The following is a 20,553-nucleotide window of genomic DNA, read 5'->3' on the forward strand; positions in this document are numbered from 1 at the left end:
ATCAGCTGTAGCTGAGACTCAGGGGCTGGAGAGTTAACCACAGAATAACCACATAGTCCCTTCAGCCCTGGCAATGCAGGTGTGATATGCCACAGGGATGAAAAGAGATGGCAGTTGTGGCAGCAGCTCTGCCACTGTCAACTCTGCCAGCACCAGAGCAGCTTGGTGGTCACCAGGTTTTTGTCTGGCAGCTGGACTTTGTAGTCATGATCACACAAGCTACAAACTGCTGCTGTACACAGATTTGCTGGGTCATTTCTCCATAGCTGGAGTCTGTCCCAGGCATGCTGAAGGCAGGCAAAAAAGTTGGTCCTTCCTAAAAGAGTCCTACTGTTGGCAGCTGCAAGGTCTATGGGATTTGCCAGAAACTGGGCTCAAAAGGTACAGCTGCATGGGAACAGTCAGAGTCTACACATGCCTAGACTATACAGAGCTTTCACCCTCATCTGGCATGGTCTCCTAAAGTATAATGTGATTTTTAACCTTTTTTTTTCACTACATAACCACTTAGTGGTCACACAGTGGAGTCCTGATTTCTCTTATGGCACATAGTATGTAGAAGTTCTTCAAGATTTTCAGTGACCTCATCCAGATGACTGTCAAGCACTGGATACGTGCTCACCTTTTCTTCCTGCCTGCAGGATTTTTTTCTTCTGTTCTCATCTACTCGCACTTTGTCCTTAGCTGAATACTGCAGTCAGCCCAAAAGCATTCACCTGTATAGTCTCTCCTTTCATCTTCTTTCTCCTCAGTTCCCTCCTCCTTGCTTTCTCTGCCCTTCGCTGTATGTGGCTGCAAGCTGGTAAGAAAACACTCATAAAAACGATCATTACACCCTCAGTTCCTCACCTGCTTCCCTTCCTCAACTTCGCAGCTCCAAAAGGCCTTGGTGAAGTATAAAAAGTCTTTTTAGTACAATATGACAGAGAACATACTGCATCTACAGACACAATTTGCCACTAGTGGTACCGATACTCTGCCTTACACTATATTAGATCACGAGGACTGTGTATCAGTCACTGATGGGTCCTCTTTATCCAGGTTTTTGGAGCACCATTTGGTATTGATTCCAATGCTAAATCCTTCCATTGCTGGCTATTTATGTACAAACATGCATGTCTATATATATATGTATATACATGCATATGCATGTACTTTTTCCCCCAGTCTCTAACTGCTATAGGAAGTCTGACATTTGTGTCAGAAGATACATTGATCTGATTGTAACATATTAAGGCTGCTGAAGAGCAGATGTTAAAAGCAGACTTTTTGGCATGTATCAGCCCCTGGCGGTATTGGTTGCACACATGTTCCAGTTTATTTATTAAAGCAATTGCTCTCCTCATTCTGTTTATTATCTTTCTCCTGGGCAATTCAGGCACGTCAGAGTCAACCCCTTCCAGTCAGTCAGCCCTTCTTGGATCATCATTTTTGCTTCAGTTCAGACAACACCCTGCAGCTCTTCCTTCCTGAGAAACTGGGCCTGTCCCACTGTTGTGAAAAACAGAGGGAAATTTTTCAGCAGCAAAAATTTATCCTGGCGTAAATATAGTACATATAAAGACTTAGGGATCCCTTTTGTTTGGTACTGAGCAGATACAAAAAGGGGCCATGAAGGCTATTTGGAGGAGCATTTCAGTGATATGGCCACATATCATGGCACCCAAGAGGCTGTGATTCACTACAGAAGCACATCATGCCAACTGGAAGTCTATTAATTCAGAGGTTATGAAGAAAACGTAACCTTTTGGCTGTCAAAAACCTGCTTATGCTATTTTATTACAAACGGATGGCCACAGAATTGTGAAATTAATGAATAGCAAAAGGTCTTCACTGAGACTGTATAATGTGCGTAGAGCTGCATGACTCTGTGCAATATATGACAGTGTCCCTTTCTCCTTCTGGAGATAGTGTGGTTACTGGCCTCCTTAAACACCAGACAAATGCACGAGCTAATGTGAGGACTACTGCCACATTCTCGCACAAGCACAGGGTTATTTTTTGCTACTTATTTCTGCCAAGGATGGCCCATGCTCTTGGCCACAGCTTCAGTATAATAAAATCTCAGCAGCGTACTGAGACCAAGTGGCCAGGGGCTCTTGTACAAGGAAGCGGGGTCCTGTGTCCTGTACTTATCCCTAGATTGATATTTACCACCAGCTGCACCTCGTTACCTCGTGCCCAGGGACCATAGCCCATCTGCACACATAGTAGCTATGCTACAGACTATTCTCTACTTCCCTGGCTGTTGCATGTGTTGCTGGGGGTGCCTCCTGAAAAACAAAATATGAATTAAATTATCCTAACACCTAGCCAGCAGTGGACTGCTGAATCTGGAAAGACAGGAGTTTTTCCAGCCTCTCCTTGTTTTGTTGGTCTCACTTTTGCTGCCTTAACCCTTTTGCAAAGTACAGGGGAGGCTGGTTTAAATGTGGATTTTGAATCATTTTTTGCAACTCAGACTATAAGCTCCCCCTCACTGTTTATGGTAGTGTTCCCTGAAATACTAACTGCAGGACATTTTTATGGAAACAGATGGGGGAACCAGACAGCCAGAGATTTAATAACTCCTTTGAGTACTTAACAGCAGAAACTCTAGTCCCCAACTTCATTAAGAAAAAAAGTGATTAATGAAGATGTAGATTTTGCATAATGATAAAAAGCCTTAAACTGTAAAACTTTCTGATGATCCTCATTAACTTTACCTTATTGGCTGCCTGGATAGTTGAAGAGTGGTTTGGGAAAGACACAAAATGTCCGTTTTAACTACTGGGTAAAGTAAGTGAAGTAACGATCCCATGGCAATGTAGTGACGTTTTCCATGTCAACACATCTTCCAGAGACTCTCTGCAGTTAGTCTTACAGCACAGCTGAATTAATCTAGTATTTCCATTTAGCACGTAAGAGAAATGGAGGAAAATCTTAATTATGCCTGCATTTGCAGTTATGGTCCAAAACCCTGCACTAGAATCACTCACATCTGTTCTCAGTTCATTTTATGGACTGATCCAATGACTTCAATTGACTCAGGAAGCAGGGCTATGAAAGGTTTGCAGCACAATGACCCTAAACTGCCCTGACAATTGTGCATTACCAAACTATACTGGAGGAACATGCTTGATGTTCCCGTACAGCAGCTAGAACTGGGACACAGATTCAAATTCTTTCAGCAGCTGAACTCTGTGAGTCACTCTCCTGGTGATTTAGGGTCGTCTTCTCTTTGAGAAGAGAATTAACAGACCTAGCCTCTTGCAGAGGTTGCAGCCAGGGTTGATTAAACATAGGGTGTGCTGTCCTTTTCCTTTAAGACTTCATCAAGTCCCACTTTGTTTACCCCTTTTGCAGGGCCAGTGGCAAAGCAAGGGAGTGGATGGAGACAACTGCTCCATGGAGAATCCCATCCGTAAACCCAAAGTGGAGACAGCTACATGAGCACATGATGCCCTTCTCCTTCAGCTCATGCTGTCCTTTCAATAAAGAAGGTGCGGACTGCAAGGGAGGAAGGCTACCTAACCTCACTCAACCTTTTTCCTCTTTTTGGTGAGTCACTGACAGCAAGTCAAATTCACAGAGATGCCCCTAGAGGGAACTGAAACTTCCCCAGAAGAGCATCAAAGAGGCATTCTGTCTCCTGTAGTGGCTCTAGGCTCGGGTACAAACCCCTGATGTTCAGCAAATTGTCTGTATGCCCTAGGGGTCTATAACAGAAAACCCAAATTATAGAACACTATGGGTGAATGGTTTCAATAGCTTTTCCTGGGAACAGATTACTAAACTCCCCATGCAGAGAAAGGGGAGTGGTCTGTGCTTCACCACAGCTGCCCACCCATTACCTTTCCAGAAGCCTTACTGTGTCTACAGCAAGCTGAGGTCTGAGGGGATACATGCCAACTGAGGACCCATTGGGGTGCAGCTGCCCCCCCCCCCCCCAAGCATAGCCCAGCTGAGCTGTCAGCACCCTGCCAAAATGGCTCTGCTCCTCACTGCTCTCCTGTGGCTCATTACTCATTAGTCAAAGTTGTCAAAATGCTGTCATTCACTGACAAAGAGATGAAAATAGCAGTATTGCTCAGGGAGTGGATATTTTGCAAGACCGAGGTTACACAAGGGTTTCAGCCAGCAGCACACTTGTTTGAGTAGCCTGTCAGAATTAACTAAGCTAAACAGGCTTGTTGACAGCAGATATAAAACCGTAAGACAGAGGTCCACATCTCTCCCAGAAAATCTGTAGAGGTCCATGAACTAAGAAAGTTAAAAAGCTCTGGATAAGTGTGTTGTGGAACTCTGCCTTGTACAGCTGTTGGATACATAGCTAAAATCTTGTATTAGAGCAGTATCAATCCAGTACTCAAATCTGCAAGTATAGATTATATCACAACCTGCGCAAGTGATGCAAGCCCTATCTGTAGCTAGAGCTTAATCTTCAGATTATAATGAAGCCTAAGAGGTTATTAAACAAAATCATGTGCCTGAACATTGCAGTAAGGTGAATTTAGTCAGAGGAAGCTGGAATCTCAGTGATACTAAAGTAAGATAAAGCAGAATGGTGGGAGTTTCAGTAGTGCCTAAGCATTGTTAGGTTCCCAAATCCTGTTGGCTACAGGCACTTAGCTTTGGGCATTTTAGAATATCCCCAGAAGCATCTATCTGCATCTTCAGTCACTCAAAACACTGGACAATTGCTACTGCAGCCACAGAATCCAGCAGCTGAGCTCAAGCCCGATAGTCAGCACATGAGATGTTGTTGAAAGAGATCATTTCTATCCTGACAGCACATGACAAGCCTGGACAGTCAACCTGCCCTGCTGCATGAGGCTCCCCTGACTTCTCCCGCTCCGTATCAGTGTTGCTCCCTGCATGCATGTCTGGTTCTTTACTGAGATACTTTAGCCCTGCTCCAGTCATGGTAGTGAGACATTTTACTTATTTTGTTTGACACTGTGCAGCAGTGAGGTAGCTGGGAGGTCCTTCCCAGGGAACAAAGGAAGGAGGCTGATGACAAGAAATTCTTGTTCACCCTCCTGTGAATTTCCAAGGTTCTCTTCCTTTTCCTTCTGTTTTATAGCAAAAGAGAATTTCCAGCTCTTCTCCTTTCAATAGGATTATCACAGCTGGTTTCCGATGTAAAGTTTCCCAAGAGGGAAAGTTTCTGATCGTTTCTTCATATTATGCCATCATGAGATGCATTGCCATTCCTGGCAGATAACCAGTCATTCTTATTCTGTTGGAGGAAAGCCATTATCTAAGGGAAACACAAGCATGGGAACACAGACTGTTTGTACATGAGGAAGGAGAAGCATATGACATGTGAATTTGCCAGATGTTACCACTCTGAATCTTATTAAAACATAACCTGTACTGACCACGACTGTGTTATCTGTATATGGAAGGAGTCCGAAGATAAGAGTTCTTACTGACAGCATTATAATAGCCTGATCACGCATCCTGCGAGCAATTCCCTGACGTGGTGTCAGAGTTTTTTGAAAATGTGCAGACTCTTGACCTGGGTTTTGTTTAGTTCTGTCTGTTACCTCATCTGTCTTTATTTTCTGGAAAACAGCTGCAGTCTAAAGGAAAGATAAACACCAGGTTCCAATATTAAAGTTTTATGAAGGGAGACCGGACTTCTGTCCAGCTCAGCTGATGCCTCAAGGCATATTTTAAAGCTCTTCTGATAATACCTTGTGTTTATCTAGTTGAAAATATTCCAGGTGACATATATTATGCAAAGCTTCTCAAAATCTATTCTTTATATATTTCATATATTTTGATTTTAGAGGACCCTCTTTTAATTCCAGCTCCCCCTTTTCTCAGTCCTTCTGATCTCAGAAGTTATCAGGAGTTTGTCTTGTCAGATACCTTCAAATATTCACAATCCTGTGTGCCTTAACTGGAACATAAGGGAAACTTCACTGCCATAATAGAAATCCTGGGAGGGGGGGAAGTCTTACCCTGTTCTCCTCTCTACCTTGGGAGCCCATATTCCTCAAAGATGCCTTTAACTTTTTACCTTCACTTTTCCAGATATCAGAAGTCCTTCTGGCATATCCAGCAAAAAAAAAAAAAGGGGGGGGGGGGAGGTAATGCTCTCAGGTGTGCTGTGCAGATGGAGGAGGGTAGGAGTGTTCAAGCTCAGCCCACCTGGGCTTAGAGCTGCCTGGGTTCCACTCTAGCTTAGGTGCAGAAGATGAGCCACATTAGCACCTCTCTGTCTATGCTATGATGCTCAGCCACACTTCAGGGTATAATTTTGAGTGCAGTACCAAGCCAGCATGTCATGCAGGTAGGGAGAGTGCCTGTACTTGCTCCTCAAGTGCAGTTTGCCAGTGTTGGAATGGTAAATGGGACATCTCACCATTCAGGAAGGACACGTTCCTCTCTTTTCCCAGGTTATCTGACACAGCTGGTGCATTCTGGAAATGCTTACATCACATCTACCAGCCCAGGTCCACATACAATCTGTGCCTCTCGTACAACATGCCGCAGTAGATGCGGGAGACAAGTTCATCTCCCTCTTCTGGATGACATCCAAGTCCCCTGTTCCCACCTCTCTGCAGAGCACCCAGACCTCGAGCTGCAGGCACTCTATTTTGGAGTGTTATGCCACACAAGGAATTGCCTGCAAGGGAGCAAAGGAATCTCAGAGGACGTATGCAAAGGGAATATCTGAGCTGTGGATCCTGTTGCAGGAGAAGGCAATGCAACCACCTGCAGCAGTGGAGCACCAGCTCCCTCTTGCAAGGGAGCAGCAGAGCGCTGTGTTCAGCTCCAGACTTGAGTGCCTTGCAAGCGGCAGTAGCAATAGCCAGATCTCCAGCATCTAAGCACCTTTTCTTTTTGCAGGGGTAAAGCTGAATATTCCCACACATGGGCTTGGGCCCAAGCTCTTCTGAAGCCTGCAAAGCCAGCAAGTGCCGTCAAGTGTCTGCCTATTTATTCTTTGTTGTCTTTTACAGGAAACAATATGGGGAGGCTGTGCCAGAAATACAGACACTGTAATTATTATTTCTGTTATTATAGAGTAAACACAAGAGCTTATTATCTTAATGTCAGGTCAGCTCTGTACCCTGCAATGCATCAATCAGGAAGTTCACACATGAGAGAATTGCACTCATACTCTCATTTTGTCCTTGTCCACAGATGTAGGGCTGCACTGATGAGGCCTAATCAGGCACTTGAGTCAGTAACAGGGAGAGGCATCATTTCTCTGTACATGGAATAATCAGCTCCAAGTTAAATGTGATGCTTTAAAGTGATTTGTATCCATTCTCACCCCCACCCTCTCAGTCTAATTAACTCCTCTAATAGAATTAATCAGCACACTAAATATGAGACTCACTAACAACTAAAAAAACCAAACCACTATCTATTCCAAAATACAATTACACTGACAAACTCAATTACATGCTTCAGTTGCTTCTGAAATTACCCACTGATATTGGACTGTGCACAGTTTAAGTTTCATTGTTAAAAGAAATCATAAACACTTTCTAAATCATGCAATGTTTACAGAAATACACAGAAGCACAGCTTTTATTACCCATGTGGCAAAATTAATTTGACACATTGAAAGCAAATGAATAGAGCTGGAGGACTCTATTCTTGCAGTATTCCTTCCACCAATACAATTTACATTGGGGAAACATCTAACACATTAACCTGATTAGACTCTGATGTAGGTAAATAGCATTTCAAAGGAAGGGTATGGGGATCTAAATGAAGATTCTTTTTGTGTTTGAATGGGAAACATCAATTACTGCATTTCTAACTATTCATTGAGTACAAAGAAACCATTTCACTAAGTAGATTTTTGCCCCTGACATCAGCAAAACTTTTGCAGCAGGAACAGTCCACAATATGTAATTATGATCTTGGCTTTAGTCTTTTAAGTATGTGGTGAACTCTTCAGCTGAAAATAAATTACAGTCAGCTTTCATGATGTGAGGTTAGCTTAATTTGCAAGTCAGAAGAAAAATGTTGCACTTTTTCTAAATATACAGCTACATCAAAGTTCATTTTGATCTGAAAATACACAGAGAGGCTTCCTGAACTTTTATTCTTTTTGGTTGTACACAACTTTTACCACCCCTGCTTCTCAGTTTCATTTATTTTCCAAGTATGATACTGGTCAAACAATAATATTTCTAAGATAAGAGATAGAGTGCTCTTGCTTACAATTAGGCACAAGTAGATGAACATTAAAGCTCCAGCCCAGCAAAGCGCACACTGAAACTTAGACAGAAGTATCCTATTGAAAATATACTCCTGTACTTAGCAAGACCTTAAATACTTGGAGACAATGAATTAACAGTAATTTTCAGGCTTAACAATTAAAAAGTAGCAGTCACTGATTAGGAATTTCTCATCTCAATATGGGAAGCTCCCTCAGGGAGCTGCTGCTGCTCTAAGCTTTTGGAGAAAGCATTCAGCACTTCTGGGAATGCTCCAGGCAGGCAAGCAACACCCTGCCACATCTCACTTCCCACCAATCCCAGGAAACAAGGAAACACCTGGAACATCAGAAGTGTCAAAAATCAACCAGGTGTGCAAGTTTTAACCAAGATATGTTAGTGTTAGATGTTGGGTAGACACATTCAGAGACCTGGTACCTGCACCGTTGGCTCTTTTTCTTTGGGCACTGGGATAACAGTGGAAAGTTATCTTTGCACCTGTGTGTTTGAATGGACAGATCCCACAGCCATGATCTGCAAATGCCCACTGCCAGGCTCCCGTTCCATCCCACACTGGCTCCCTAGCCCTAAAACAAGAGAAAAAAACCATATCACATGTAGGGAAGTGCCAACTGCAGTACAATGGCTGACCTGCATTAGTGAGCAAGACTTTCTCCTTCCTTTTCCCTTAAAAACTGCTGATCTTTGTCATACAGTGAAATGATAGAGTTAGGAACAGGACAACAGAATAGAAAGGGGTCTCCAGAGGATCCTAAGCCCATGCTCTTCTGGGAAAGGTCTCCTGTGATTTTTGGTATTCTGGCAAGCCCATTTCTTTCATGGTAGCCAATGCACCCCATAACCATGCTCTGCTCCCCTTCCTGCTGGGACAGTTCCCTTCATGTGCGGCCCAACATTTTATATCCATCTACTTTCCATTATTCTCTTCTTCCATTTCCAGTATTAAAGGCAGCAAAGCAGTAAAATACATTTGATTCTAATCTACATGTTTGCAGCCCCATAGCCTCTCCTGTTAGAAGTGCTATAGCACAACCACATGATCTCGATGCTGAAGATTTGTGCTCGGATAAAGACAAATTGGCAGTATGAAATACAGTGCTTTCGCAAAGTGTTACTTCTGCTGGAACTACAGAATAAGACTCGCTTTGTGAACCAACTAGTAGGTTTCGCGCTTCCATCAGGGGAATATCATACATCAAACTGAAAGCTTTCAGAAAGATTGGAGGTGGTTAGGTATTCTGCATCCAGACCCCTTCCTTATTAATTCTGCGCATTTCTCCAGTCACTAGTGATGCATTAGATGACACTTGCAAAGGATTACAGACCTGATACAATATTAGATAAAAATTACAAGTGAAAGCTATTTTACTGCTATTTATTTTCATCAGCTAAGCATCGCTCTCCTAAATGTCATTCTAAGTTGGTCGATACCAGCCTTTCAGGCTGCTGAAAAGTTTTGTAATTCTTTTCTCTTCATAGCTTATGTATAGAAATCAATACTAGTTTGCAATTTGTTGAAACTGAAACAGTCAGGGTGCTAGTAATATATGCTTGATTTCTCCTTTCATTCTATTCCCAGTCTCTCAGCAGAGTGAAAATTTGATTCATTTTTCAGTCATTCTGCAATATCTCACAATTAAAAACAGGTTATTTCCATGTCCCACATTATACATATATATATATATATATATATGTGTGTGTGTGTGTGTATTTATATGTGTATATATATATGTATAAAATAACTTCACATGATATATATACACTGAAGAAAGAAAGCAGGAACATGCCTGTACACTCACTGGGGTCAAAAGAAACTTGTCTTTGATTCAAGGGAAGCTGAAAGAAGCTCCTTCCCCAGCCAGTACATCTAAAATAATCCTAAATAACCTAAAATAATTGGTCAGTAGGGAATGAAAACAACTTAGCCTCTTCTGCTTCAGCACTGCTATTAAATTCTTCTGTTCCTGGAAGTTTAATGGTATATCTGGATTTTATTTTTTATAAGTACACCCATATTAACTATAAAATAAGCCTTGAAAACTTTCACTTTCCAAGGAAAGAGAAACAAGTGAAAAGGGAAGGTCTTACACAGTGCTGGGGCTTGACTATGGAGGATACAATTATTTGAATTTCTGGTCTGCCTCCTTCAAAGCAGAGGCTTGAACTTAAAGCGTATTAGAGTCCTAAAAACAATGAACGCAACTCAGTGAGTATATGACGATTTATGCAAGATAGAACATACGAGTGTGATCACAGATGATTAAATTACCATGACTTCATGGGTTATAGTCTGTCCGTCTAAATGTGAAATAGGACAACTTCACACGTTAGCCTAAAAGTTAATATACTTCCATAATTTTAGGGAACACTTGGTCATACTTTTGCTCCAAGCTGGGAAAAGGAGGGGCTAGCATGTATTCAACATCCTATTGACTCCAATCATCAAGATGGTCCAGGGACTGGACTTATCTTTTGATCAGAGTTTTTACTCGTACCTTCAGAAATCTGTATTCTACCAGTGTTTCTGCTAAATCGGTAACACTCAGGAATAGCTAATTGCAAAATTATTCATCAGATTTAAGATCACTGGTGGAAATCAAGGGGGAATTTATTACCAGCTTCTGTATGTATGAACATCCCCAGTAGCAAAGTGTACAGATTTCACATTTAATAACATATCCACATCATGACCGTTTCATCTTGAATATGGTATTTTAAGGTGCAAACGCTACTAGAATAGAGCTATGGTTTACTGTCACTGCAATGTCAAACGTCCATTGAAATGTTTCTGGACTGAGACTACCATCTAGTGTCCTGATGACAAACTGCAGCTTCTTCAGGGGAAAAATGTGCAATGCAATCATTTGTTCATTACTATAATTGCATTATCAGAAAGAATTAATCTCCTGAGACACAAGTACAAACAGAAGAGAGACTGAAGGCCACAAAATGCCATCTTACCACTTGAACTAGGATAGGAGAGTCAACTAGGCTTATGATCCTGAAAAAGAAATAGTGAACCAATTTAATACCTCTTGCAGACTGTGCTGCACATGGCACTGGCCATTTCATGGCAGATCGCAGACTTTGGCAAAACGAGGCTATTTAAGTGAGACTCTCTGCTCACCTCCCACCCCAAAATAAATCAATCAATAAATCAAATGACTGCAAAGACACTAGGCTGCCCAAAGAGGGAGATGACTCCTGTGCTCTGGCCAGGCTGCTGCAGGGGAGACTGGAGCTATCCCCTGCCTTTGACTTTTATTGAATTACTATTTACTTTCTACTTTGTACTTTTAAAAATAATTTCAAAACAAAAGAGCAACAAGATGATCCTCTTTCTTTCTACTATAGGGTTTTTTTTGTTTTGTTTTTTTTTTTTTTTTTTTTTTGCTTTGAAATTACCCTGAAAAGTAAGAGAAGGCCCCCTTTGAACTACAGTCTCTTGTGCCTTTCCAAATCCTCCCAACTCACCCACTTACAGTTTTGATGTAACAGTTTGCTGTAACAGCACTTTCAACTAGAAAAATATTCCATCAGGGACTGTTCAGGTAGCTCTACTTCATTGCCAGTATTGAATGAGCTGTGACAAACTGTGCCATGCCAGGCTCATTATATACATCTTCCGCTGAAACCATTGTAGTTCAGAGAAAGCCTTTAACCTGCTGACAGCAAAGAGCCATTATATTACTTTTGATGCTTAAGCCGTAATGATATTCTTCAGATTATTGACACAATAATTTCAGTGTTACAAGGGCCCTGGACATCCTCAGGCTGAAGATGTCAATGTACTTCAACCATTTTTAGAGTACCTGCCTTTCATCTTCAGCACATATGTTCTCTAGTAGACTCTGCATAAATCTGAAATTTCTCTTACAGCTCAGACATCCAAGCTGCAATCCTCAGCAAATTCTTTGCAGACTGATAAGGCCCTTTGAAAATTAAAGCTACCCAGTAACAAGGGGCAAAATATGTTTTGTTGCCCCAGGATAAGAGCTAAACTGTTCCTGCCGCAAAGAGGTAGGGATAGAGGAAAGGGATGGGTCATGAGAGAGCAGGGCCTCCTGCTCTTACTGCTGCAGGGGGAAATCATAGACACTAGTAGACACTGACCATCTGCTTCCCTATGTTAGAGCCAGGCCTGCCATTTATGCAGGAAGTTTCAACTCATACTTGAGTTTGAAAATGTTTTTTTAGTCATGTTAAGTATCATAATCCAACTCCCTCCAGTGCAACTAAACTTTGTTGTTGTTGTTCTAGATAGTCACACTCAGGTGTCCTTCTTGGGATGCTGTTAATCCAGCAACTTGGCAAAAGCTCAGTCAGAGTAACTTAGGATGCTTTATAAAGCCAGCCTACAACATTCATTGGAAAAATATTTTAGATGCCAACACACAGCAGGTGTTCTCATGAAATCATCCTCCTTTACAAAAAGTTACTGGAGAAAATGAAATAACCAGCATCTAAAACTAAGGAGTCCTGGTTTGGTGAGTAGGAGGCTTGGGTTTGGCTCCTTGCTCTACAGAGAGAGTTAGTGTCCCTGCCACAGCCCACCCCACCCGTAAGATGCAAAAAAGACAGTTCTGTAAAGGACACAGATTTCTAGATAGAATGTGTTACCAATGGGCTGACACTGATTTCTATTATAAAGAAATAACATATACAATGATCTGTCTAGTTTGTGAGAGCAGCTTGGCTAAACAGGGCATCCCCAGCTCTTTCACAGCCTTACTATTATCACATTTGGTTTAATTCTGCTAATAACTGCAGTATTACCACAACAGCCTCTTCTAGTGTTATCACAGCAGAGACAACAGGAGAAGTTGAACAGTAAGTATTCTGGCGTTTCTGCAGCGGAAACATCCCATTTCCAAACTCATCCTGTTGTATTGCTTCATTAACAAAGAATGTGTGCCTGAATGTCATTGCAGGCCAAGGAAGCTAACTGCCAGCCAAGAACACAGTGTCAGAGCAGCAAGGCAGTCCTTAGAGTTAATGTAAAGGGCTTTAAAGAAGAGCGGGACAGAGGCAATGCCCTTCTGCTCTGTTCAGAAGTGTGAAAATTTAGAAAAAAAAAAATCAGGACTGACATGTAGACAAGTGCTTTTCTCAAATGCAAAACTGACACTATTGACATCTAAACATGATGGCTTTTTTTCTCTTGACACTAGTTATATAGCAGCAGCCAAGAAAATCCTTTTAGAGGAGAGTGGTTTTATTGATTTAAGAAGAGAACTTATTTGATGGGTTTGTCACCAATATTTTCTTTTACCACAGAAAATCCAGGTATCAGTTGAACCCGAGAGGCCATACAGACTGTATCTGCTAACCTAGGGTTGATATCACCAGTTTTTCCTGACTGTTCTCTCTCCTTCCTTTCATCTATCTATTCTCAACACCCTTGATACTGAGACCCAGACAAGCTCATTGTCCTCAGCTCTTGTAATTCCCAGCACTGATTGGGTTAGGAAGGCTGACTGATGACTTCAGAGCTTGAAATCAAGAAGAGAGTTCAGACCGATAATTTGAGAAAACAAACACAAGAGAAAGGAGTAGCTCTAATCCAGCCATGGGGCAGGAACACTATTACAACCTACCTACTCTTTCTAAAACCAGGATCGGACAGTACTAAGAAGCAGAGGATACAAGCTTGTATTTGTTGAAACCAGGACAAACTACTTCCTCACACATAGAAATAGCTACAAGAATTTTCTTCATGGAAATGCTCTGTAGGGGCATTGACTGGAAGGCAAGGACAGCTGACACTCATCTGTCCCTCCCCATGCTTCCATATGTATGGGGAGCTTAGAGATTGCAAGCGCTAGTACTCACATTCATCCTTATATTTGGGCACCCTCAAAATCTGGGAAGTTATACAGAGCTGTCTTCTATAAACGACCAAGCACAACCCAAAACTGAAGTGACAGGGTTGCCTCCTACAAATCTATAAGAACAGATAATCTTTCATTAAAAAAGAATCCCTAGAAAAGGCTTAAGATGAGCCTGTACAAGAACAGAGATATTCTTGTACTACAAGCAGAGCAGCAACTAGCTCCTTCAACCTGGAAGCTAATCACTTCCTTCCCTCTTCCCCCTCTCCCCCCAAATTTATTGCCCCTTGATACTTGACAGTGAAGAGAACCCTTACCTATTAATCTGAGCAGCTATCATTTCCGTGCTCTAAAAAGCAGCATACTGTACTACAGCCTCCTCAGCTGTATAAAACTTCTGGTTTGTAACAGAGATTATCACCACTGAGACTAGTAAACCCTCCTAAGGCAACTAGGCTCAGCTTCCTCTGTAATAAAGCCCTTATCCTTCCCATCCTCAGCTGATCTCAATTTTTGAGGATTCAAAAGCTAATTAAATTCATTAAGCTAGCTGGGTGGGGCAAGGCAGTCCCTTGAAAAGGTGAGTGGAAAACATTCTCTCTTTTTTTTTTGTGAGAGGGAGTAGGAGCAAAGAGAGGCTCTAAAGTAGAATGAATCCCAGGAACTAACTGCTGAGCTAGAGTGGCAGTTGGATTTAAGTAGAAGGAAAGGACTTTGAAAAGGAATAGAAATCTAGGGAGAGCTTCATAAGAAAGCTCTTCTTTCATAAGAAAGTAGGATGAAAGGTAGAGTGGGGGTGGGGTGGGAGATCTTTGTTTTATGCTTTCCTAATGCTTAGTGTGCAAGTGTCATTTGTGTCCCCCTTAAAAAGTATTATAGGACAGTGCATCTGACTAGAATTGCGTTAAGCAAAGACTAGCTGGATGCAAGATGTCTTGACAAATATTGGCTTATCTCCATTAAGAGAGCAGCTACTCTAGGCAAGAGAAGTACTGTAAATACTATGTCTTTGAGCTTTAATAGGGCATTTGATGTATGGCCAGGTGGGCAGAGCAGAGACTAGAGGAAGAGCTGTAATGTGAATTAGAAACCCATTGAGAAGAGAAGGCAACTGATAATGCGGGGAGAGGCATTCCAGAGAGGCAGGTCACTAGCAAGTATTATTTCTGCCTAGGTCTCCTGAAGTAGCCCTAGAGTGTGAAGTCTTGAGGACAACCAGGGTAGAGATCAGGGCAACCTGGCGTCCCCAACAGTGCAGAATGGATGAATCCAAGACAGCTAAGAGAAGGTACTGGTAACCCAGCTGCACCCTTTTGCAACTTTTGTTTAAGGAAGTATCCACCAATACCAAGGTTAAGTAAGTGTTTGAAAGGAGTTGTATGATGAGATTTTAAATATGCTTAAAGGGTTTGTCTAAACCCCTCAGCTCCTCTGAGAGGAGCAGACTAGTTCCCTTCTGCAGTCATTTGGTGCTTGCTGGAAGGCTCAGGGCCCTTGGGGAACCCTTCATGGTGGTAGGAGCATCAGTACAGCCTCTAGTTTCATTAAAGCAGCCTGGAAAGAGCCTGGCTTCATGCAGCACTCTGTCCTGTATCCCAGGCTCCATTGGTTTCCCTGAGACTTTCCATGTGCAGGGAGAGAGAGGGCAGGCGATTCTGTGCTTCTACTCCATGGGAATTGCTCACTGCTCTGCAAATATATTACAGCATAAGTAACCTGTGTTGACTGACTTGTGTGTTATTTTATCTAAGTTGCTGAGTGGGATTTAAGATTGCTGAATAGGGAATTTGCAGCTGAAGGAATTTGTTAAGGTTGAACCCCCAGGTGTGTCTCTGGGCCATGCATTTGTAATTGTCCCTGAGGCAGTGAATGCTGCCTGGCCTCTAAGGCTTTGCTTTCTATCTGCCTCACACAGGAGGAATAAACACTGAAAAGTAAAACAGAAACTAAGCACAAAAACAGAAAAGAAAAAAACTCAGCCAAATAGCTATAGCAAACTGTGTTAATTAGGGCCCAGACAGAATCTGTCATGCACTAACACCAGGTTTCTAAAAGCTGCTGTAGGAGAACATTTTGCCCTGCTTGAGGTCCCATCCTACTGCACTTTATAATGGATTGCTGCTGAATAACAAGGCTTAGTCAGGCAGTCTGCTGCCCTGCTTAAAGAGTGCCAGCGTGAGCACAGCAGGCTGGGAAAATCAGGTGGCTGCAGCTGCTGTCTCAATCATGGCAGGAAGGAGTGGAGCGCTTTGGAAGCACTGGTACAGGCTCGTGCGGCAGGAGAACTGGGATAAAGACATCGGTTGTGTCTGTTGGGGCATGATGAGGACAGAATGGGACGAAGCTTCGGGTTGTGGCACAGAGGATAACTTTATACCAGGGCAAAGAGGGAGCTGGGCAGTAGTGAAAGGTGCACCCCTGGAGAGCAGGGGATGTAAGGTTAGTGCTAACATGGGGCACAGGGTGGAAGTTGTCCATGGGAGAGAAAGCTGTGGTCATGGTGGTTACTCGGGGTTGGCATCTGGTCAGTGGCAGCCCCAAACCCTTGCTTTGCCTTGCAGATCATTGCTCCCTTGTCCATTTGCTTGTGCCAGTACTGAAAGTTCAGACAGGCTATTGCTGAGCAGCAGCATTTCTCATAGTGGCAAAAGAAGAAAAATAAAAGGCTACTCATTTATTAAATTTTTGCTGTCCTGCTGAAAAATGGGACACTCGACTTTGTTTTGCAGCTATGGTAATCCTTGGGCACCAGCAGTCAGCTTGCTCATGGTCTGGAGATGCTCACCTCTCCCTGCTGACTTGTCTTCGAGTTTTCTCTGTCTCCTGCTCTGGAATGAGTACCTCCTTCATATTCTAATTCGGTTTCTGTTTTGAAGGCCTAAGTGAGAGGTATGTAGTCCTCTTGATGACTTTCTATGCTACTTTGAATTTTGGCTGAAGGTGTGGGGATGAAAGGGAAGTTGGAGTTGTCCTGAGCTTGCTCAGACAGCCCTAGCTCCCTGTGCAGCACTCTGAACACCTCCAAAAGACGGTCACTGCTGCTTTTAATTTTCAAGCTTTGGGGAAGCTGGTATAGCTCCATGGCCCCTAGACTGGATGCTGAAATGAGCTGACCAGGGATAGTGTGCTCAAAGCAGACATCGGTTTGGGAGGTTAGGAGCAGCTCCTTCCACCCCTGTAACCAGATAACCTCTTGGGGGCTCCCAGAAGCTGAGCTCTTGGTCTGAGGCAGCTCTGCTGCTGTTAACAGGGTGATTTGCTCTTGTAGAATTTCAGCTCTGCTCCTTTTTCTTCTCTTTATGCTCATGAGCAGCTTCTGGGGGAGGGGGAGGTTGTTTGGAAGGAGATGCTAGAAAAGTAATGTTTTTGACTTGAATGTTACCCTGGCACTCTGACTACATGTTGTAGTACAGCCCTTCAGACTGCCCCTGCAAAATCAGCCCTGCTGTCAGTCAAAGGCAATTTACTTTAAGTTTTGTATTGGGTAGCGCTCAGGCTTTGGTCTTTGAGCTCACTGTGACTGAATGCTCTTGAGAAAGCTTGTGAGTGACACTATCCAGAGTTTCAAGCACTCTTCTGTGCATTGAATGCCATGTTCTAAATGCTTAAATGGGAGTTGGATCAGGTTCTCAGCATGTTTAAAAAAAAGTGTGAGTATCTCAGCTGGAAAGATTGCTTTAACTTTCACAGTGAAGACTTTGGTTAGATAAGAAGTGCAATTCCAAGAGTCAGAACTAGATGTTCTGACATCCTGTTTCTCCTGTCATTTTATTTAATAATCCATTGCCCCTTGGTTAATAGCTTTCTCCTTGATTAGCCTTTTAAAATCAAAACTTCACAGGTTTATCCCTGACATGCCATATATTCTAAAATGAGGGTAATGAATCGTGCAGTGGGTTGATGTACTCTCTACTGTTTAGAAAAAGTTCCACATCAAGGAAACACCTTGGCTTTTGAATTGAGTTGTCAGTATACTGTCAAGATTTAGAGGAGGAAATGCTGAGGATCCTAATAATGTAATTGGGGTTTACTTAGCTCTGAGCAGAATACAAAGCTGCACAGGCCATTGCAAAAGCAAAGCAAGGCTCACAGAGGCACCTCTCCGGGCATGAGATGTGCTGGTTGCAACGCCTCAGATGAGCACTTGGCATGAGATTGCAAATGAAACCTGCTGGTTTTTGCCACTGCCTGCATGCTTACAGACCTGACAAGGTTTAATGCAATGCCCCATTACCAAATCTTCCCAGTAAATTATGAACCCTCCAGTGGGGTCTTTGTGGTTTTGGGCTTTCAGCCCAGCTGAGCATGGTTTTCCTATCTTGAGTTTCTCCCATGGAATGTTATTTGCTGCCACATCCTTTCCAGCTCACCTCTTCCATGCTGTCGTGCTTCTCAACGTTGCTCACAGAAAGCAAGGAGCACCTAAGCTTTCTGCTCATCAGCTCCCTTGTCAAACATGTGCCTCCAGACCAATTGCTCTGCAAGGGCAGGTCCTTCTCCAAAGCAGCTTGTGTAGTTGCCAGTCCATCACCCTTCCTACATCTCTCACTTTCCTCATTACCGTAACAAGACAGCTAAACAGTGATGAGGCAGATGACTTTATACTGCTCTGTTCAGATCATCTGCTCCCTCCTAATCCTTTTTCCATGCTGATCTCTTGGCAACTGCATGCAACTTCCTTGCTCTGGTCTGTATTCCTGTCTTTCTGCCCCAAATCCTAGGTCTGCTCTATGAACTCTGCATCATCTGTTAGTGCTGCAGGGAACAACAGCATTTTTTTGATTACTAGCCTTTTCTAATTCATCTAACAAGGTTCCTGAACTAGCCTGGAGCCTCCAAGGGCTGCCACAAACCAATGTAGCTATGTCAATAGGACTTTTTTTCTATGGCACCTTCCAAACTCCTGCTGTTTAGAATGTTCTGAATTGTGATTTTAGTGAGAGATGCTGGGTTTTTTTAAGGCAGGACAAATACAATTTGGGCTCCAATCTTGAGCAGCAAGGAGAGAAGTGTTAATTCCACTCTTAAATATGGTCATTATCCTTCTACAAAAAAGCAGAACTGTTCCCCAAATGAGAAGCATTACTCTTCTTTGCCACTAGATGCAGCTCATGCTGCATTATAAACTGGTTTGGCATCATTTTCTTTTCCAGCTAGACTTTGCTGTTAAGAATGATATCCCAGGTGTTTCTGTGTGTGTGTGCACACGCATGTGTGTGCTGTGGGAGGAGGAGAGGGAGAAGGGGCATTGAATCCTTATCTTAAAACCTTCCTGTTTCACTGCCAAATCTTTCTACAAATTTTGTTCCCTACTGCATAAACCGTACCCATTTTTGAATGCCCAGTTGTCACTCCTTCCCCTGCTACCATACAGAGGTATATTCTGTTGTGAATAGCCTTCTTGGAGCTAATGGGGTAGAAATCAGGTGGGTAAGTGGGGAACACGTTGATTTTTCAACCTCAAGCTGAATACAAAATTTCACGTTGAGCTCTTCCCCCCATGCCTATTTCATTTTCTCCAGTAGCTTTTATACCGCAGGTGTTGCATTTACATGCTGCCTGTCGGAGTCGACAGAATTCCGGGGAAAGGAGGGTCCTGATCATATCACAAACAGGAGGGAAATCTGAGCATAGGGTTGAGGAGCACATTGTGGGGATGATGAAGGAAGGAGAACTTTGGGGTTGGGTCCCAGGGTTTGTTTTATGTCCCCTGCTGCCTGATGCAACGGGATTAAAGCAAGTATCCTTGGAGAAATAGAGAAGCTGCATCCAGCAGCTGCTGACAGAACTGTGATTAAAGGCTGTTTGAAGCTCTGTGAAAAGAGATGGAGAAGAGCAGAAATCCAGTTGCCATTACCAAAATGAAAACTGCTAAAAGCTAGACTGGAGATGGCTGTCAGAAAGAGCCTTTGCCACAGAACCAAAAGACCAAATCTATAGGGGTCCTTTTTATTCTAAAGGCTGCAGAGCTTACCCTGAGTATGGGATGTCCCATCTCTCTGCTCAGCTCAAGAGTTTAAAAGTGCTTTGCTGGGGTAACAGTGTTCTCAAATGTCTGGCCAAGCAGGCAATTCACCATTTATTGCATAAAACTTTCCCTAATTTCCTCTGCTTAAATAAGCTTTTTTTTTTTTTTTTTTTTTTTTTTTTTTCCTCCCCTGGAAGATGTTACTTCCTTCCCCACCCTTGCTCCCTCTAGGTGAGCACTCATTCCTTCTTTCCCTTTTGCTGGGCTCAGAAGTGTGGGGAGGAGAAAAAATAGCAGAAATATCTTTGTGTTATCTCCTCTTGCATGTTTGAGACATGCTCACTTTGCAAGGCTCTTGGCTTTTAACTGGTCTGTATCTGCACAGTATATGGAGTCTGGGCATGCTTGGCACTAAGACTCATTGTCACCCCCAAGGTGATGGTGTATATAAGCCCTAGCCACCATTCAAGCTGGATCAGCTGAGCTCTGCTAACTGCCCTGGAACGTAGGATGTGTAACTGGCTCTCATCATGGATGAATATTGCTTATGTGAATATTATGA

Source organism: Rhea pennata, chromosome 12 (assembly GCF_028389875.1).
Source record: "Rhea pennata isolate bPtePen1 chromosome 12, bPtePen1.pri, whole genome shotgun sequence".
NCBI lineage: Eukaryota > Metazoa > Chordata > Aves > Rheiformes > Rheidae > Rhea > Rhea pennata.